This window comes from Muntiacus reevesi, chromosome 1, assembly GCF_963930625.1.
Source record: "Muntiacus reevesi chromosome 1, mMunRee1.1, whole genome shotgun sequence".
In the NCBI taxonomy this organism is placed as follows: domain Eukaryota; kingdom Metazoa; phylum Chordata; class Mammalia; order Artiodactyla; family Cervidae; genus Muntiacus; species Muntiacus reevesi.
In genome coordinates, this window is record NC_089249.1 from 95380299 (window position 1) to 95397955 (window position 17657).

A 17657-nucleotide genomic window follows, 5' to 3' on the forward strand; every position below is an offset into this window, starting at 1 on the left:
CAATCGGAGAGGACACGCGGACAGCTGGACATACCAGTCTAGAACTCAGGGGAGCGGGCAGAGCGGAAAATACCACTGGGAGTCGTCAGCAGCAGGAAGTCAAGCTCACATGCCCTGCCTGTTCTCACGCTTGGGGTTTTCTCATAATCATTATGGAAAATTCCCTGTAGCTCTGCTAAGAAAAGTGGAAACAGTTTTTCTAGGGTTGTCTCATTAAGGTTGGAATATTCTGGGCGACATCAGAGAAGGCGAGACCAGCATCCCCCCCCCCGCCTCCAGTAACTCCATCCGTCCTCTCCCTGTGGGTGGTGAGCAGGTGTCTGATGGCCGAAGATCCAGGGATCCAGGAAAGGAGTGGTTGACGCTTTGTGCCAAAGGCCAGAGAAAAATACCACCTGGGCGGGACCACTGGATGCCCTGGGTAGAACTGGAAACAATGTTAGATGGTGCTCTGAAGAGAATGAAATAATCATTCCGTCCACTTCTCCCTCAGACCTGATCGCAGTATGACTTTGGAATAATAGCTGCGTCTGGTCACTAAAACTGTGGCTGATGGGACTTTAACAGCCTTTTACAGTGGCTGACATTCCTGTTTAACAAAAGAAAGCAAACTTTAGACTCCAAGCCTTCCAAAGGCAACTTGAGCTACAATGTAATCACATTCTATGCCTTAGTTTTATTTATTTTTCTGGCTACCCTCTGTTTAAGACAAGTGCTACTGGTGTTCCATTTATAGTAGGACTGTACAATGTTCTTTGAAAAGATACTCATGTGTATGTGGACATGCATGCGTGTGTGTGTCTGTGTGTGTGTGTGTGTAATGAGTTAATTTAAAGAAAAATGTTAATAGTACAAGTGGTACTCAGATGTGGCCGAAATCATGAAGGTGCTACTCACAAGACGAAAACCTGAAAAAACATGACTATAAAAGATGAAAAAATGGAAAACAAGAGCCTTGAGTCTCAGATTGGTACACAAACCCCATAACCACCCAAATCACCCAGGATCAAGGGCAGGAGCATTTTACTTTTCCATTATAGCCCAGCAGGCTGCAGGTAGATAACTTTTCCGCTTCCACAAAGAATGTTGCTTTTGTATTTGCTGTGGCTATATTCCACCAAAGGGCTTCTCTGGTGGCACAGACTGTAAGGAATCTGCCTGCAATGCAGGTGACCCATGTTCAATCCCTGCGTCGGGAAGATCCCCTGGAGAAGGAAATGGCAACCCATTATAGTATTCTTGCCTGGAGAATCCCATGGACAGAAGAGCCTGGTGGGTTACAGTCCATGGGGTCACAAACAGTCAGAGACCACTGAGTGATTAACACTTTCACTTTCACAGGTTTCACCAAAGGCAAAAATTCTCTGAATATACAATTCTCACCATCTCAAGTCCACAAATTTGATGTTATTAACACAAATGGTATTTTCCCAAACACTGCAAACTTATGAAATGCTTCTGAATCAGCAAAGACTACAATATGCTCTTTAAATAACAGCTGCATCCAATCATACTTTTAACTCACGGAGATGGAAGTTCTGAACCAAAATGTTGCCAAATGGTACCCTTATCAAAAATAAGGAGTGGGTTTGGGCATGACTCAGGGCTTTAAGAGGCATCTGGCCTAGGCCAGACCTCAGGTGTCTCTGTGTATCAGGTGGTCCCCACACAGGACTGCCTACCCAAGTCAGATGAGAGTGTCCATGTGGGGTCCCTAGACCCAGGCAGAGAACGGAGCTCAGGAAGAATAATAACAGAATACATTCAGATGTTGGTGTTGCTGTCCTCCTAGGACCCCAAAGCAGCCACCATACCCCTTCCCTGGAGACCTTTTGGCCTGCTGATGTTATCCCAAAAGTAGGAATTATGGGTCCTGGGTTCTCAGCACCTCCAGCTGTGACCGGGCTGAAGGAGGCACAGCTGCCTTGCCCGAGGCTGTGTCTCTTGCGAAGGAGAAACATCCGGCCAATTCCACCAAGAATGTCAGTCAAAATGCAGGGCGGGACTCGGTCAGCTCAGCCATCCTGTCCAGCAGTTCTTGTGTCCTGGGAGCAGGCGCCTGGATAGGCCAGGATAGGACCTCATCCCCACTGTCCTCTCCCATCTAAAACCTGCAGCTTGGGGGGGGCCGCAGGATGCGGAGGATGTGACCTAGGATGTGGGGACCCGCGGGCTCCGTGGAGAGATATGCAGAGGTGAAAGGGCAAACCTGCTTCTAGTCTCCTTATCAGGAACGGCCGAGGGAAAGGGAAGTGGGCAGCCCTGGAGGTCAGGCTGGGGGGTCATGGCTGGGGCAGAGTGAGACCCAAGAGACCTGAGAGGAGAGCCTGCTGGGTGGGGGAGAAGGAGAAAAGGGTGGGGGTGCAGAGGGAGGGTCACGGAGGAACCAGCTGCACAGCCTGTTCCCGAGGTGGTGGGCGGGGGGAGGGTGGTGCAGAAGCTAGGGTGGCCAGCCCTCCAGGTTTGCCTGGGACTGTAGGGCTTCCTGAGAGATAAGACTTCCAGGCTTAAAATGAAGGTGTAGCTCTGGCTGGGGACTCACCCCACCACCGTGCTAGAATGCCTTCTTACTTCTCCCCTCCCGTTCTCCACACAACAAATAATGACACGTCCCCTCTGTGCTGGGTCTGCTGCCAGACACAGGGGGCTCAGCAGTGAAAGGACCAGCATGGCCGGGGCCCTTGGAGCCCGCAGACTGAGCATCCTCCTCAGCACACGCAGGTGGACTCCGCATCGCACACCCGTCCGGCCAGCCCTCCGCAAGGTGCCTCTGGGGCACATTTCTGGGAAGCTTTTTGTCTACCCCACCAAACCCCAAAGGTGGGGACTGGGTCTCCTTCACAGCTCTGCCTCCCAGTGAGCCGGCCTAGGGCCCTGAGCAGCATGGGTGCTTAATACGTCTTTGGCTTGAGGGGCTAAAGCACTCGGGGCAGACTGGAAGTGGGGACACCTGTGAATGACCAGTCCCTCACCTGCACCAGCTCACAAGCATACACACACGTATGCACACGCACACACCCAGACTTCGAGCAACATTCTTCCTGACTCAGCACAGATGGGTGCCCAGCCCTCTCAGCTAGGAAGGGCGAGGACACACGGGAGGCCTGTAGGCAGACCCCAGCCTAGGTTAGGGGGAGGTGGTCCCCTAGATGAGGGGGGGGGGCAGAGCTGGCTTGTTCTCCCCTAGCTGTGAGGTCTTAGCCTAGGGCTCCATCATTCTAGTCCCTCAGGGATCCCACCTGCAAGGAGCTCACAATAGTCAATGTACCCCATGTATGTCTGGGGTCATCACGGCGAATCAGAGCCACGCTGAGGCTCCCTTGACCTTGGTCCTTGCAGCTGGAGAAACCAATGGGGACCCTGAGGGGAGGCTAGGCCTCTGGAGGCACATAAGGGTCTGCAGGGGTGGAGGGCAGTGCTGGAAGAGGGCAAAGGTTCCAGCTACAACTCCGACCAGCTCCTCTGCCTGCTTAGAGAGTAAAGGACTGTATCACTGAAGTCACCACAGGACTGTAAGCTTCTTGCAGGCACACAAGACTGTGTGCACTCATCTTAGTCTACCCAGAAGGGCAGTGCTCAGATGGGCTCTCCACACTTTCCATGGATGTTGCCCTTCGAGAGCAGCGCCCCACGTTTCTGTCTTGCCCCCTGCTGACGTTTTATCATATTGCAACTCACGAAATATAACGAAAAGCAAGAGGTGGGATTTCTGACTGGCTGTGTTCAGCCCGCATTTGAGAAGTCTGGTCTTGAGATATCATTAGGATAAAACCCCTGAGTGTTCCAGGAATAGCTGGAACCTAGCCACTCCCAACCAACTGAGGAGTGGCAGAAAGGAGCAGGATGTGGCAAGACAACTTTAGAGAAAACAGCAGCCTGCGGCACACGATCCACAGAACACAGACAGCAAAAGCACCAAAGGGACCTTGGGCCTTTTAAATCAAAACTTAGGTGTCCAGAGGTGGATTATCACAGTCTTTGGCAAACGCACACTCATGCTTTCCTTTAGTTAGTTATTCACTTAGCAACTTTTCATAATTCATAAACACGCATGAACTAGGAATTTTCTTTCTTTTTAAACAGTAGAGACCCCCCCCCTTTTCTTCTAAAGGAAATTTCACCGGAATCCTGGTAAATAAAAAGTGGAACCGCTCTGGCTGCAGTAGGGGTGGGGGCTGGCTGCTGCCTGCTTGGCCCCCTCTTTCACTGCCCCAACTGCCCTGAGAAGCCCCTTAGAATTCTGTGGAACATGATCTAAAGCAACATGATCTATGCCCAGAATGGCAGGAACCTGTCTTTTTCATTTCTATGTCCCAGCACCCAGCACATACCCAGTTAAGTGCCTGGTTTCAACAAATGTTGGGTAAAATGAACTGAATAAGCGAAGCTTGCTCCAGTGTCTACCCAGGTCTGATTTGGGAAGAGGACACCGAGAAGTGTCTCTGCCTCCAAATGTCTCCCCCATCAGCCTACCACAGTGCCTACCATTCCCCATCCCCACGCAGTCTAACTCTGCCTGTTCCCTGGGATTCAGAGCAGATCCACCTCCTCCATGAAGTTTTCCCAGATGTCCCCAGCCACAGTCATCTTGCTGCCTTTGAACGCTGTGGCCACTTTATAACACCTCTTTCCTGCATTCTTCACACTCACTCAGCCCAAGGTATTTGCATACATCTCATTTCCCCAACCGTGCAGATGCTGCCCTCCTTAAGGGTAGGACAGGTTTGACTGACTGCTTCCATCTCAGCGCCTTCAAACAGTAAAAATCAATTAATGTATTCGAGGTAGAAGTCTCCTGATTTAAGGACACTGTGTCTCCGGAAGGCCCGTTAAAGTTCTCAACAGGGGCACCTGGAATCAATCTGACTACTAAGACATGAGTGCAAAGTAGCTTCTCCACTCCAGGAACCATCACCAAGGAGAGAGCATGCAAGGAGATCCAAAAGAGGGAAGTCTGGCTGGAAAAGAGACATGTAGGGCTGCACTAGTGCCAAAACTGTGTGAAGAGGTTGGGTCCCTGGCTCTGAGAAGGATTTGGAAAACGTGGTCCAGGAAGAGCTGGAGGAAGGGACAGTGAGAGTAGAGACGGGCTGAAGGAGGGTCCTGGGTCCTGGGGCACTTGAGTTCGCCTCCCCACGCTTGTCTCCAGTGCCTGGCAGGCTGGGACAGGGGGACTGGTTCCCTTTTCCTCCCCTAGAACATCTGGGGCTGCATCAGACTTAACGATCTGGTAAAGAAAATTGTTATGGAAATATGTAACCGTGAGACGTTATCAAAGGCGTCTTTAAAGTCCCTTTTCAACCCCCAGCCGGGTGGAGGGGATTGGAAATTGGAAAACTGGGAGACGATTACAGGACCATCAAAGTGGCCGAAATTCAATCCAACCTGAAGGTTTAAGGATGGCTAACAGACCCCTGCCCCAGCCCAGAAGGCTGCAAACCCACTGTTTAAAAACCAAATCAACGGCATCATCAGATCCGGGTCTGGAGCAAACAAACGGCGCCCACAAAGGCTTCCCTGGATTTCCCTTGTGTTGAGGAAATCTGAGAAGTGAGGCCCTGGGGAGGCGCCCAGCCCTGGGAAGGCTCCCAGCTTCCAGGGCTTCTATCTTCTCCACCCCACCCCACCCCACCCCACCCCCATTCTGGGCTCTGCTCTTTGTCTCTTCATCCTTCTTGATGCCTTTCTTCTACATCTCTTTGTGCCTACTCTTCCTCCTTCCATCTGTCTGTCTCTCTCCTCCTTCCATCTTTCTTTATATATTTCTTGTCCTAAGTGTTCTTCCTCTCCTTTTCCTCTCTGTTTCTCTCTCATAGTCTGTCTTTTGTGACATTCCCATCCCTTTGTTGTGAATTTCCATCCATTTTGTCTTTCAGCACTGCATCTGTCTCTTTACATTTTGTCTTCTTTCTCTTTTTCTCCCTTGCGATCTTTCTCTTCCTTTTTCTTTCTTTCACAGCAGAAAAAAAAATTTATTTTCTTCAGCCTCTATTGAATTTTTCTGCCTTTTTCTGCTTGAGGATTTCTTGTACTTTCAGGCTACCTATGAAAGGAAATCCTCTTTGGCTGGTATATTTACCATTATGAATCCCAGGTATTTCTCCCAGGTGTCTAAATACAAATAGCCCTCCATGCATGCCCATCGAAAGACACTAGTCTCAACCTCCATCACCAAGAACTGTCCATAGCGGCAAGATTACTTTGCCCTGTGCCAGCATACACAGGCACTCAATATGGACATGTGGTTTTACCTATGAGCAGGCTCTGCAGACATGGAAATTTATGTCCGGAGGGGTGGAATGCTACAGCACATAAAACTGATACAGGCTGAGAACCTCGGTAATTTACAATTCTTTTTTATGTGGAGTGAGAGAAAGAGACTATATTTTGCTACTAATAAAGTTCTCCATATTTATTCTCAAGATGTGAGGGTTTATCTTCATTCATATTTCTTGCGGTCGTAACCTTGAAGACTCTGTGAGATCGCAGGTTTGTAATTAGAAAAGAGTTCAATTCGCACGTCTCTTTGGAAACGCCGAGGAGTTTCATTCCGCCCTGCAAAAGTTGTCGGTGATCAAGCACGAAAAGAAAGCTCCGTTTAGTCATTCACCTTCTAAGAATCGTTTCGGAGGCGCAAAGGGAAACACATACACGTTTATGAAAGAACGGGATAGAGAAAGGGCAGAAGAAAATGAAAGCAAGCGCACGGTCCGCGCCGCAGGAACCCCGGGAAGGCGCGGGAGCCGGCAGGCTTGTTGCGCACAACAGACGGGAAGCCGCAACCCGCTGCTGGGCTGCTCACCAGAGCGGACGCGAGCCGTAGCGGCGGGTTCGGGGCAGGCGGCACCCACCCTCCGGTCGGCCACCCGCCGTCGTGCCGTCTGTCCGTCGCGGGCCCCGGTGCGCAGCGCTCCCGGCTCGTGCGTTTTCCCGGCCCGCCGTCTCCACTTCGGCTCCCGGACAGCCTGGCCGCGCTGCGGCCAAGCCGTTAGTTCACCAGGCCCCAAGTTCACGAGCGCCGCGCGGGCGTGCGCAGCAGCTGGGCTCAGGCCCCAGGCTGCGGTGCTGGAACCCTCGGCCCCGGCTGGAGAGAAGAACGCGCCGGGCAACCGTAGGCTCGACCCCCGGCGGAGGGCCCCCCTGAGCCCCAAGGCCGCGGGTGATCCGGGAAGAAACCAAGCGCCCGTTCTCTTTGATCTGGTTTTATAGAGATTTGATGTTGACATTAAACTTTGAATGCTTTTATCTATTTCGATCTCTCTCTTATTCCCATTTTGGGCGGGGCCTCCCGTGCCAGAGCTTAGGGCTGCCGAGGGCACGCGGGCGGGACGGGCACCGGGGTCGGCGGGCCCAGAGGGCACATGGCGGTGCGAGGGCAACGCTGGACGTAGCCGCCTACCCACATCCACATGCAATTCCTGACCGCCCCCACGTATCCCTCCTTCCCCCACTCGCAAGCCAGACCGCTCGCCGTCAGCAACGCCGGCGTGGAAGGCCGAGCAGAGCTGAGGCGCCGCGGAGAGACCAAGGCTCGGAGGGGCGCAGGGCGCGCAGTCCCGGAGGAGCTGCGAGCCGCCGCCGCAACTCCGGTCTCCCTCCGCAGCCCCTGTACCCATGCCGAGAGGCTCAATTACTTTCAGGTGTGGACCACTTAATAAAATAAATCTTCCGGGGCAGGAGGCGAGTTTTCAGGAGCCTAATTCAAATCAGCAGACTTCGCATTTGTAAAGACGGGCTTCCCTCAAATCCTGGTGGTTGAGGGGCGCGAGGGAGTCAAGAATAGAGGTCTCTTTCTGGGATGATACTCTCAGTGGCTGGGTTGGAGGACCCGGGGAGCCTGTCTGTCTGCGTCTCTCCTCGGCTGTGTCTTTTTCTGACTCTGTTCCGGTACATCAGAACGGAATCAACCATTTGGGGGCTGAATCACTCTGTTAAACCGACTAGAGCCCTCTAGCCCAGACAGGAGATCCAGTAGAAACAAAAGGTCCTGTCTCTCTCCACGCCGCCCCCCCACCCCTTTCTCTCTTTTCTCCTCCTTTGTCTCCATCATCCGTTACCCAATGTCCTCTCGATCTGAGATTTCCAAACCTGGTTTTGCAACACTGGAGGGAAACTCCAATTATCTCCAGGGCTTTGTGAAATGCTCAAAATGAAATAAACCTTTAATTAACTTTAATTATTTAACTGCAGGTTATGGACCCCCCAATTGGCAGGAAAAGCAGAAGAGAAGGCTGATGGATTAAATAAAACATCCCAGGGTGTCACAGCTCCCTGAAGGTGAGAAATGCCAGATTGAGAGATTTCAGGGCTCCGGAAAGAATCCCAGGCTCAGAAAAAGAAAGTTCCCTGGAGGACAGGGGCTGAGTTTATTAAGGTTTGGGGCCAGGGAGGGCTCTCTAACATGAGGGGCCAGAGACTCTGCTCTGCCCTAGACTTTCTCCGCTCACGCTCTTGCCAACTGTCCCCATCTAGGCCTTTAGAGGAGGGAGTGGGCTACTCTCTTCCTACCCCACCCCACTCCTATTTAAGATCCTTCAGTGAGGTCCAGTTTACATCAGACAAAGCAAACTGGTTCCTTCCTCTTTTCCTAGGAAATTCAGACCACAACTGAATTCTTGTATGAATTTCCCAGGAATCGGGCTGGCGTAAACATTCTACCATAGTTCTGCTCTTTTAGAAGAGTTACTCACCCCAAAGTCTCGTCCTCATACCACAGATCTAGGAAACTGCCTTTCTCCTGGGCTCAGGGGCGGGAGCCCCTGAGAGGTGACCAGATGGCTGAGGTGGAGGGCAACTCGCTCCACAGCATCTGACAAGGGCCCACATGTTTCCCGTACAGAGAACAAATCTGCCCCATTAAAGCGTTACTCCGTTGGGGAAAACACTGATGCAATATTGGAAACATGCTGGGCCCACAGTGAGCGCCCGGAAGGAGAGGCAGTTCTTCTCAGGAAGGCAGAGGCGGCCAGTAGGTGAAGCTAATCCTGCCACGTCCACCCTCGCTTGGCCCAGCAAACTGAGGGAGGGATTATGGACCAAAACATCCAGACACAGAGGGAGCCTATGGGGCTGGTGGTGCATTTACAGAGAGAGCAACTGGGGACAGACAGGGGGAAGAAGGTGCTGGTGCCCCGAGGGCGGCAGCAGGAACAGGACTTGGGGCCAAACTGGAAGGAGAGTCCACTTCCCGGAGCCCAAGCTTTACAACCAATAACTCCATGGTTTGGGCCCCAGCGACACTGCTGATCTAAATAGTTTATTAACAAATGGAAAATACATAAACACATAACAATTGCCTCTAAGAAAAAAAACTTATTAAAATCCCCCTGTGTTGTTTGTAAAATAAATAGCCGGGACCATATGGGTGAGGGGGAAAGTGGTCGTGTCCTAATTGGCTCTCTGCTCCTGGCAAAGGTTCCCTCTTTAGGCCTCAGTTCCCTCCTGTGTAAATGAAGATGACAGCCTAGACGCAGACTGGTGATTCTCAAGCTTTAGATGGCGTCAATATCACCCAGAAAAAAAAATTTTTTTTTAATTGCTGGCCTTACCCCAAGAGTTTCTGACTTAGTAGGTCTCGGGGAGTACCAACAATCTGCCTGTCTCACAAGTTCCTAGATGTTACTGCTGTTGCCCTGAGACCCATACTTTGAGAACCTTTGGACTAGATGATATTTAAACTTCCATCTAGATCTAACACACTCTTCCATCTCCATACTCCTGTGTCTGCCCCATCAAGCCCTGAGAAGTTTGGAGCCACATATGAGAGGGGCTGATGTTTTTACACTCGAGCATCATTACCCCTGTCACCAGTGCAGAATAAATCTTTCCCTGGCCAATAGGGACTGGTGCCCCTGCCCACTGAAGGATCCCAGTCCTCTCACTACACATATTCCAGTCTGAATTAACCCCAGCTGGCTGGCTGTAGGGCCTGAATCTCCTGCAATGGCTAACACTGCTTTCCCTTTGTACCAAGCAGGGCTGGGCCTAATCCTACTTAAATGTCAAGCAGGCCTGTTGTGTACAGGGCTGCCTTCAGAGGGGCTGGCAAGAGCCCAGGGTACATCTTCAGGCCCCTCGATGTAGCCTAGTGTCTGCCAAACACTTGGTCCGACACACACCCGCGCACATGCATACACTCCGTCACACGCAGAGCCTGGGTCGTCAGGAGAGCTAGTTTTACTTTGATGTACCTCTCCGCTGCACATTTGTTTCAGCTCCCCTCCTGGAGCCATAGCCTTATTTATCTTCTTGGCATGGGTTCTTAGAATACTTCCATTCAGGCAGCAGCAAAATCACTCAGCTCCACTGTTTTACGAAGTTTATCAAACAGCAAAATATCCGGTCTCTTTGTCCAATGGATCTGGTGTGAATGTGCCTACAGAGCTGCCTTTCCTAGACGCCCTGGGGTCTGTGTGTGGTTACATATACCCTCCCCTGAGAGGACCCCACAAAATTCAGGGCCTGCCTACTCATGCTGCAAGGGGCCCCCCAAAGCAGCTGCAGGACTCAGAGGCATCTTCCTGAATCAGGAGACCCAGCCACACATACCCCGCACATGCACGCGCTATGCTCATACTCCACCAGCAGAGCCTCAGAAGCCCACAGCAGACTAACAACCCTGTGCCCCACCCCAGTCGCCCCTTCCCCAGGCCTGCCATGGTGCCCTCACCCCCAAAGGACAAAGCTTCTTCTAAAATCATTGCTGTCATCTCAACCCCAAAGTTTGGGAGCTCTGTGGAAGGACGCACCTCCCCCTGCAGCTGAGGACTCGGGCCCTCTCGACCCACTTAAAGGGACCAAGGTTTCATACCCTCCACAGGCTGACTCAGAATGAGGTCTTTGCTGTTTTCCCCCCAGCCCCAACCCACTCCAAGCATCCTGTGCTGGCTTCCCAGAAATCATGCCAACTCCAGGGCTGGGCTCCCTACCTACAGCCCCTCACCTACCTGAGGCCTACCAGCCAGGGCTATCTGAAGAGCAAGAGGGCCCACTCAGCACCTACTATGCCCTGTGCCATCACCAGCATGGCCCTGATCATGGGGTTCCAGAGCGTGGAAGTTCACTCAGTGCCCTCCCTGCTCTGCCTCCTAAGGAGATCCCCAAACTCCAACAGGAACTTCGTAGATGCCCTGGCTTTACAGCTGACAATGTGGTAAGTGAAGAACCCCTTTCAAGATGGAAATCTGCCTCAGGGGTTCAAAATGTCCTCTGAAGCCATGTCTCTGTGCCTGGTCTCTGCAGCCCCCCTTATCTGGGCTGCAGGTCATCCATACACCCCTATAAGTCTGGTCGTTCCTTCCCACTAAATATTAACACCTCTTTCCTTCAGCCATTCTTCCGTGGTGGTTCAGATGGTAAAGAATCTGCCTGCATTGCAGGAGAACTGGGTTCAATTCCTTGGTTGGGAAGATCCCCTGGAGAAAAGAATGGCTACCCACTCCAGTACTCTTGCCTGGAGAATCCCATGGACAGAGGAGCCAGGCGGGCTACAGTCCATGGGATCACACAAAGTCAGACACAACCGAACGACTAACACTTTCACTTTTCACTTTCAGCCATCCCTCTTCATTTCCTCGGCCACATCCTGTCACACCTTTGACACCTCGTGCCTGGACCACTGTTCTATACACTGTCTTGTCCCCTTCTCCCATGTCCCTGGGGAAATAATGCTACCTCCCTCACAAAGAATTAGATAATGCACTTAAAATAACTGGCCCAGGGCTTCCCTGGTGGTCCAGTGGTTAAGAATCTGCCTTACAATGCATGGGACACAGGTTCAATCCCTGGTCAGGGAACTAAGATCCCACATGCCACAGAGCAACTAAGCCCATGTGCCACAATATTGAGCCCATGCTCTGGAGCCTAAGTGCCACAACTAGAGAGTCTATGCACCTCAAAGAAAGAGCCTGCACACTGCAACTAAGACCTGATACAGCCAAATAAATAAACAGTGTGCGAGTTCTGAGGCTGGGTCATAAATAGCACCTCAGTTTCCACCTTGGTCTATTGGCTCATCCTCTGTGGGACAAGCCAGCTGCCAGGTTACGAGGACTGTTTGCAGCAGCCAACGTGAAAAGGCCCACATGGGGAGGAATTGAGGCCTTCCATGAACAGTCAACACCAACCTGCCAGTCATGTGAAGGGCCACCTTGGAAGCAAATCCTCCATAGAATGACCACTGTCTGATTTGGGGTCCCAAGTTACCCCCGAGATAGACCATTCAGCCAAGGTGCTCCTGAATCTCTGACCCACAATCACTGACTATGCTATTTTAAGCCACTAAGTTTTGGGGTGATTTCTTATGCAGCCTTAGATAACTAATATACAAACCAATCTCAGCTTCTCCATTCTGTAAAAGGAGAATATTAATATCCACCTTATAACATAATAAAGAAGATACAAGATGGTGTTTGACCAGCACGTTGTAGGTGACCTATGAGTGGTAGATCCTACTATTATAACCCATCCTGTTCCCTCTTCTTCTCAAGAGACTTTGGAAGAGGCTGGTAGAGCCCTTCCACACTCTTCACTTGCTTTTCTCCCAGTCTCTTGTGAGGTTTAGGCCCAGTCTTCGTATTCTCTTCCACCAACACAGGAGCAGACCCTGGGCTGGAGTGTACTTCTGTGTGACATGGTGGTGAGCTCCATCCAGAACTCTGGGGTGGGTCCCACTCACATTTCTAAGGGGGTTCAGTGGTGTGTGTTTGCATTTCCTTTGAAGGGCCCCAAATGTGATAATTACATACTTGTTAGCCCTGTAAAATAACAAATCTGGAATCTACACTCTGGAACCAATGGATTTCCTGCTGAAATGAGTTCAAGAGGTGCCCTGACCAGCATTCCTGGTAAGAGCCTGTCCCCGAGAGGCCCTGCAGACCACCCGCCCGCCCACATCCCACAGCTCCTCTGTTCAGCTCTCCACCTCATGGCTCAGGCGAGCAGATGTGCTTTTTGTTGCAGTAGTTTTCATGTTTTCTTCATATCTGCCCTCTGGGTGTGGCTTCCCACTTAGTGTAGGGAGATTTCTCAGGCCTGAGGCTCCCTCCTCCATGGCTCCCACTAGCAAATCCAGTGCTTGGAGCTGGGCTTGACAGATGCTAGGGGTGGACACATGTGGAGCCAGCCTGCCTTCTCCCTAGAGCTTCCCTTGACTCCTGTGGACTTCTCCACCTTTATCTGTCTTCCTCCTACCCTGCCTCAAACTCTCTTCTTGCCTAGGCTCCAGCAATATTCAACAAATCCAAATTCCCCAAACCTGGCTTCCTCTTTCTCACCTCTCGGCTGTCTTTCTGGAATGCCCTCCCTCCCTGCCACCTCCATACACCTTTCTCTGGCTGACCCTCACTCAATTTTCGAGATTCATCCTGGAAGTGTTCCATGGCAGCTGCCTCTAGCCCAAGGCGGTGCCATCTCATGGCCCCCACAGCCCCCTGTGCCCTCCTGCCTCAGAACAACATGCCCTGCTGGATATCTGCCTGTTGCTCTGTGTCTCTCCTGCTAGAGTGGAAAAATCCTGAGAATAAATGGTCTGCATCCCTGACCCTATTCCCACTGCATAGCCCCACTCTCTGGCACATGGCAGACATTCAATAAATGCCTGATGAACAAACGAATGAATAAAATCAATTGATCAAAGTCTGCCAAGAGGTCTAAACCTGCCCCCCTCTGTTTCACACCGAGAAAGAGTTCATGAAAAACTCTCCCACAAAGTGACTTCTCTTGGTCCGAGCCAGCACTTGCCACAGAACACATTTATTGTAACACCACGGCAGTAAGGCAAACCCAGCCTGCGGGGCACCACCACATCCCAGATGAAGCTCTGCCTTTCTGGCCCCTGCCCCCATACCAGCCTGACCCGAGGAGGGTGGGCGGAGAAAATGAGCAGAGAAATACAAGTTCAGGCTCAAGAAACATCTCTGTGAACTCATTCATTCCAGAAAAGCTGAACTACAGACCCACTCCCCTCCTTCTTCTGGGGAAGAAACTGAGGCACACACAAGTTAACTGGTTCTCCTATTGAAAGAGAGCAAATCAACAGAAGAGAAAAAAGTAGCTCCCTCCCTTTCCAGAAATTTTATCCCAAAGCACAGACTTCAGCCTGGGTTGTCAGAATGACAGCCAAGGATCCTGGGTATCCACAGCACAAAGCTGCTGCTTCCCCCACCCCCCTCCTTTTCTTTCTTTTAAATATCATGGGTGAGGGGGAAGTACCGGATCTAAAGGTTTATTTACCATTCCTTAGTCTGACCTTCCAGGAAGAATGTCACTAATGAGAAACAATCTACGTGGGCTCCCCATCCCAGAATTTTCATAGGGATCAATTTAGGATTTCAAAGTCTAAACAGGACAAGAGTAATATTGACTGTCTTGCCTTCAAAGAAAAAAAAAGAAAAAGCAACTGAGTTTTTCCTGTCTGGAAGGAAGTTTTGTAATTCAAAGAAATGTCAGATCTGAGGTTCTATCTTTCCCGTTGTTCTGACTGCTCCTGGATATCCCCTGGGAGATAAAGGGGCACATTCCCCTTCGTGTGGCATAGGCTGAGGGCAGTCAAAAAGACAAGGAAAGCTGAAGTTGGGACCAATGTTCAGTTCAAGAACCAACCTTAAAGTTGAGGCTAGAGGCCAGGAGTTCTGCTCTGGAGACCAGATTCCATTCTTATTCACATCCAAATGATGATTTTTTTTTTCATTGTGGAGGAGACATTTCCATTCCAGCAAAGTTGACATGTGGCAGGGGTCACGTCTGTCTTGCTGTCTGCTGTATCCCACTGCCAGCAAATGCCTGTCACAGAGTAGGTCCTCCTATTAAACTAATGAATGAAACAATCAGCCAGTGTAAAACAGTTGCCTAGAAACAGCCAGTAAGCATTATTTCCATTTTAAAAGTAGTTTTTCTCAGCAGGTGGAGCGATTTTTCTTTTCTTTCTTTTTTTAATGATAGGACCCAGAATTATCTGGATCATCCTTTCAGCTCATCTCACTGAGCCTCTGGACGCTCTATCAGTGACAAAATGCTATTGTAATTCAACTGGTTATTAAACAGTACGAATGGTGAACTCACAAATTCTCTTAAAACTCTGCCCCACATCTGGCTGTGTTGGTGGGTCATAAAACCTCTCAGGTGTTAGATGCTGTTTCATTTGGTCTCAGCTTAGGAGAAACCCCCCTCCACCTACTGACCCGACCACCACAGTTGGGTGTGGCAGGTCTCAATAAACTGTCACTCGGTGATCAGAAAGGCAGCAAAATGGCTCCATCTTGGACCAACTCTGTTCCCATCCACTTTGGCCTCAAACTGCATCAGGAAGAAGCTCTGAGACCTCCCTGGTAGTCCAGTGGTTAAGAATCCACTTTCCAATGCAGGGGCTGCAGGTCTGATCTCTGATCGGGGGAATTGAGATCCCACGTGCTGCAGGGCAACTAGCCCACATGTCACAACCACAGAGCCTGAGCACCACAACTAGAGAAACCCATGTGCCGCAAGAGAAGACTGCGCGCTGCAACTAGAGAAAGCCTGTGTGCCGTGAATGAGACCCAGCACACCAAAGGAAAAAAAAACCATTAAAAAAAATCCATAAAAATAAAGAAGTCCTGACCTTCCCTTGGGAGAAGGAGGTGTGCATCTAATGGTTCCAGTTTTGGTAGGTTAGCTGAAGGACAACTGAGAGATAGCTGGTGGGAACCACGGACCTGAGCATAAATTTTCGATCTGCCACTGATATCCACATTGGACAAATGGCACCCTTCTGTGGCCTCAGTCTCTCTCTGATAATATGGGTAATAATTGTGTCTCCTTCCTGGGGTTGTTGTGAGGGTCAAGTAAATCAATAGATAGAGAATACGTTAGATAGTGCCTGGCACACTACATAACACTACATGTGTTAGCTATTGTTTTTATTTGTAAAATGAGGTCCCCTATGATACTTCATGATTTCTCAGCCCTCCTAAGAAAGAAAATCTTGAAACTCTGAGGTTGCATTTTTGTTTTTTCTATGCTCCTGCCCCATCAAACTACCCAGAGCACATATGGATAAAGATGAGTGTGCCCTAGTGGTGTCTAAGAGGGGACAGGAAGGGCCCCTCTAAGAACTGTTTCGCATGGTCCTGGAAGAAAACCCTGCAAGAGGGGCAACCCCATCTACCTGACCCACCTTAAATGGAATCTGGGATTTCCTGCCACCTCGGTTCAATTGGCAACACCATCTCAGCATGGAAATTGGTTCTGTTCAAAGAATGGGAGAGAGGCAGAAGGAATTACTGGGTTTGGAGAAGAGTGTGGGTCCCTAGGTCTTTCTGCTCAGCCCCCAATTCTGGAACCTTCCATCTGAGGTCATGGAACCTTCCACCAATTCAGTGATGTAGCCCAGAAATCTGGCTGCAGTTTCTGGATCCTTAATGATAATAAATATCTCTTAAATGAACACAGTTCATCACATCCATCAAATAAATGTTCCTCAAATATTCCTTGTTCATGGGTAGGGTCCACTTTTATGATGAGTAAACTGAGGTTCAGAAAGGTTATCATTGGAGGCAAAACAGTTGACACTTAAATTTGGCTGCCCTGTTTAGACTGTTGGTGATGTTTTTCTGTCATACTTTCATCTTCCACAGTAAGCTGCTTGATTACTTTGTTGAACAGAAAAGGTGTCCTGAATTGACATTAACATGCTCCTAAAAAAAGTCAACAATATCTACAGTCCTAACCCAATAACTATTATTTTCTAAATTGAGGTAAGTTGATTTACTATAGAAAAACAGTATCTATAGAAAAACCCTTATGAATGGGCAAAAGTGATCAAGTTGGCTGCCCTGAGCTGGGATCCACTGGATCCTAGAGAATGGATGCCCCTGGTAAGACCAGAGAGGAAGCTTAATTCCAAGCTAAGCCTCCCTCTTGGCTGGAAATAGCAGCTCCAGGTGCTCCCATCTCACTACCCCAGTCTGTAGTCTGTGATTAGGGGCCCTAATGGCCATAATGCCTCCAATGTGGTGTTTAAACCAATAAGGCTTCAGAGAAGTTACGGTATGTTTAATAATGGCTTAATGACTACTTGTGAGATGCAAGGCTTCTGGTTCCTGTTTGCCCTTGATTTACAGCCCAACTCTGGCTGAGGACAGCCAAGAAACCCCCTCTAAGCCCCCAGCGGAAGAGGGAGGTGTTCACACCAGGCCCCTTGGATTCCTTTAAAAATTGAGAATTCAAATGAAATACAAATGATGTTCGACTCCCCACCCTTCTTGCTAATCTCTGGAGGCAGTGAAAATAAAAAACTGTGTGACCCAGAACGAGGGGCTCCTCAATCCACAAAAGTGAGCAGAGTCCTAGGGCCCACAGGTATTTCTTCCCAGATCTTAGGTAAGGTGGAGGTTGTTTCACTTTTAAGAAATTCTAAGCTACTGCCCTAGCAGTCCTGGGCTTCCTTTTGGCTAGGGAGACCCAACTCTAAGGTGACATGGTCCTACTTTGTCCTTCTAAAGTGGCAGGCCTGGGGCAACAGCACCCAAGGTCTGAGCTGCAGACAGCCCCTCTCCAGGTGGTCTCTAGGCACTTTCAGATCATTTGCTCATTAAAAGGCATTCACTCCATGCCTGCTGTTCAAACACAAAACTCTCTAGGAACTCCTCCACCTGCTCCTAAGGTAACCTCTGCTGGACTCT

At 50.1% G+C, this 17657-nt stretch overlaps 1 long non-coding RNA gene across 1 annotated transcript in view; it reads right to left on the minus strand.

Moving 5' to 3' along the window:
• Positions 1-17657, minus strand: part of LOC136162984 (uncharacterized) — a 40214-nt gene that overhangs the window by 20439 nt on the left and 2118 nt on the right. Inside the window, exon 2 of the long non-coding RNA XR_010662184.1 lies at positions 14602-14809. This is a non-coding gene — a long non-coding RNA (uncharacterized lncRNA). The remainder of the gene's footprint in view (positions 1-14601; positions 14810-17657) is intronic.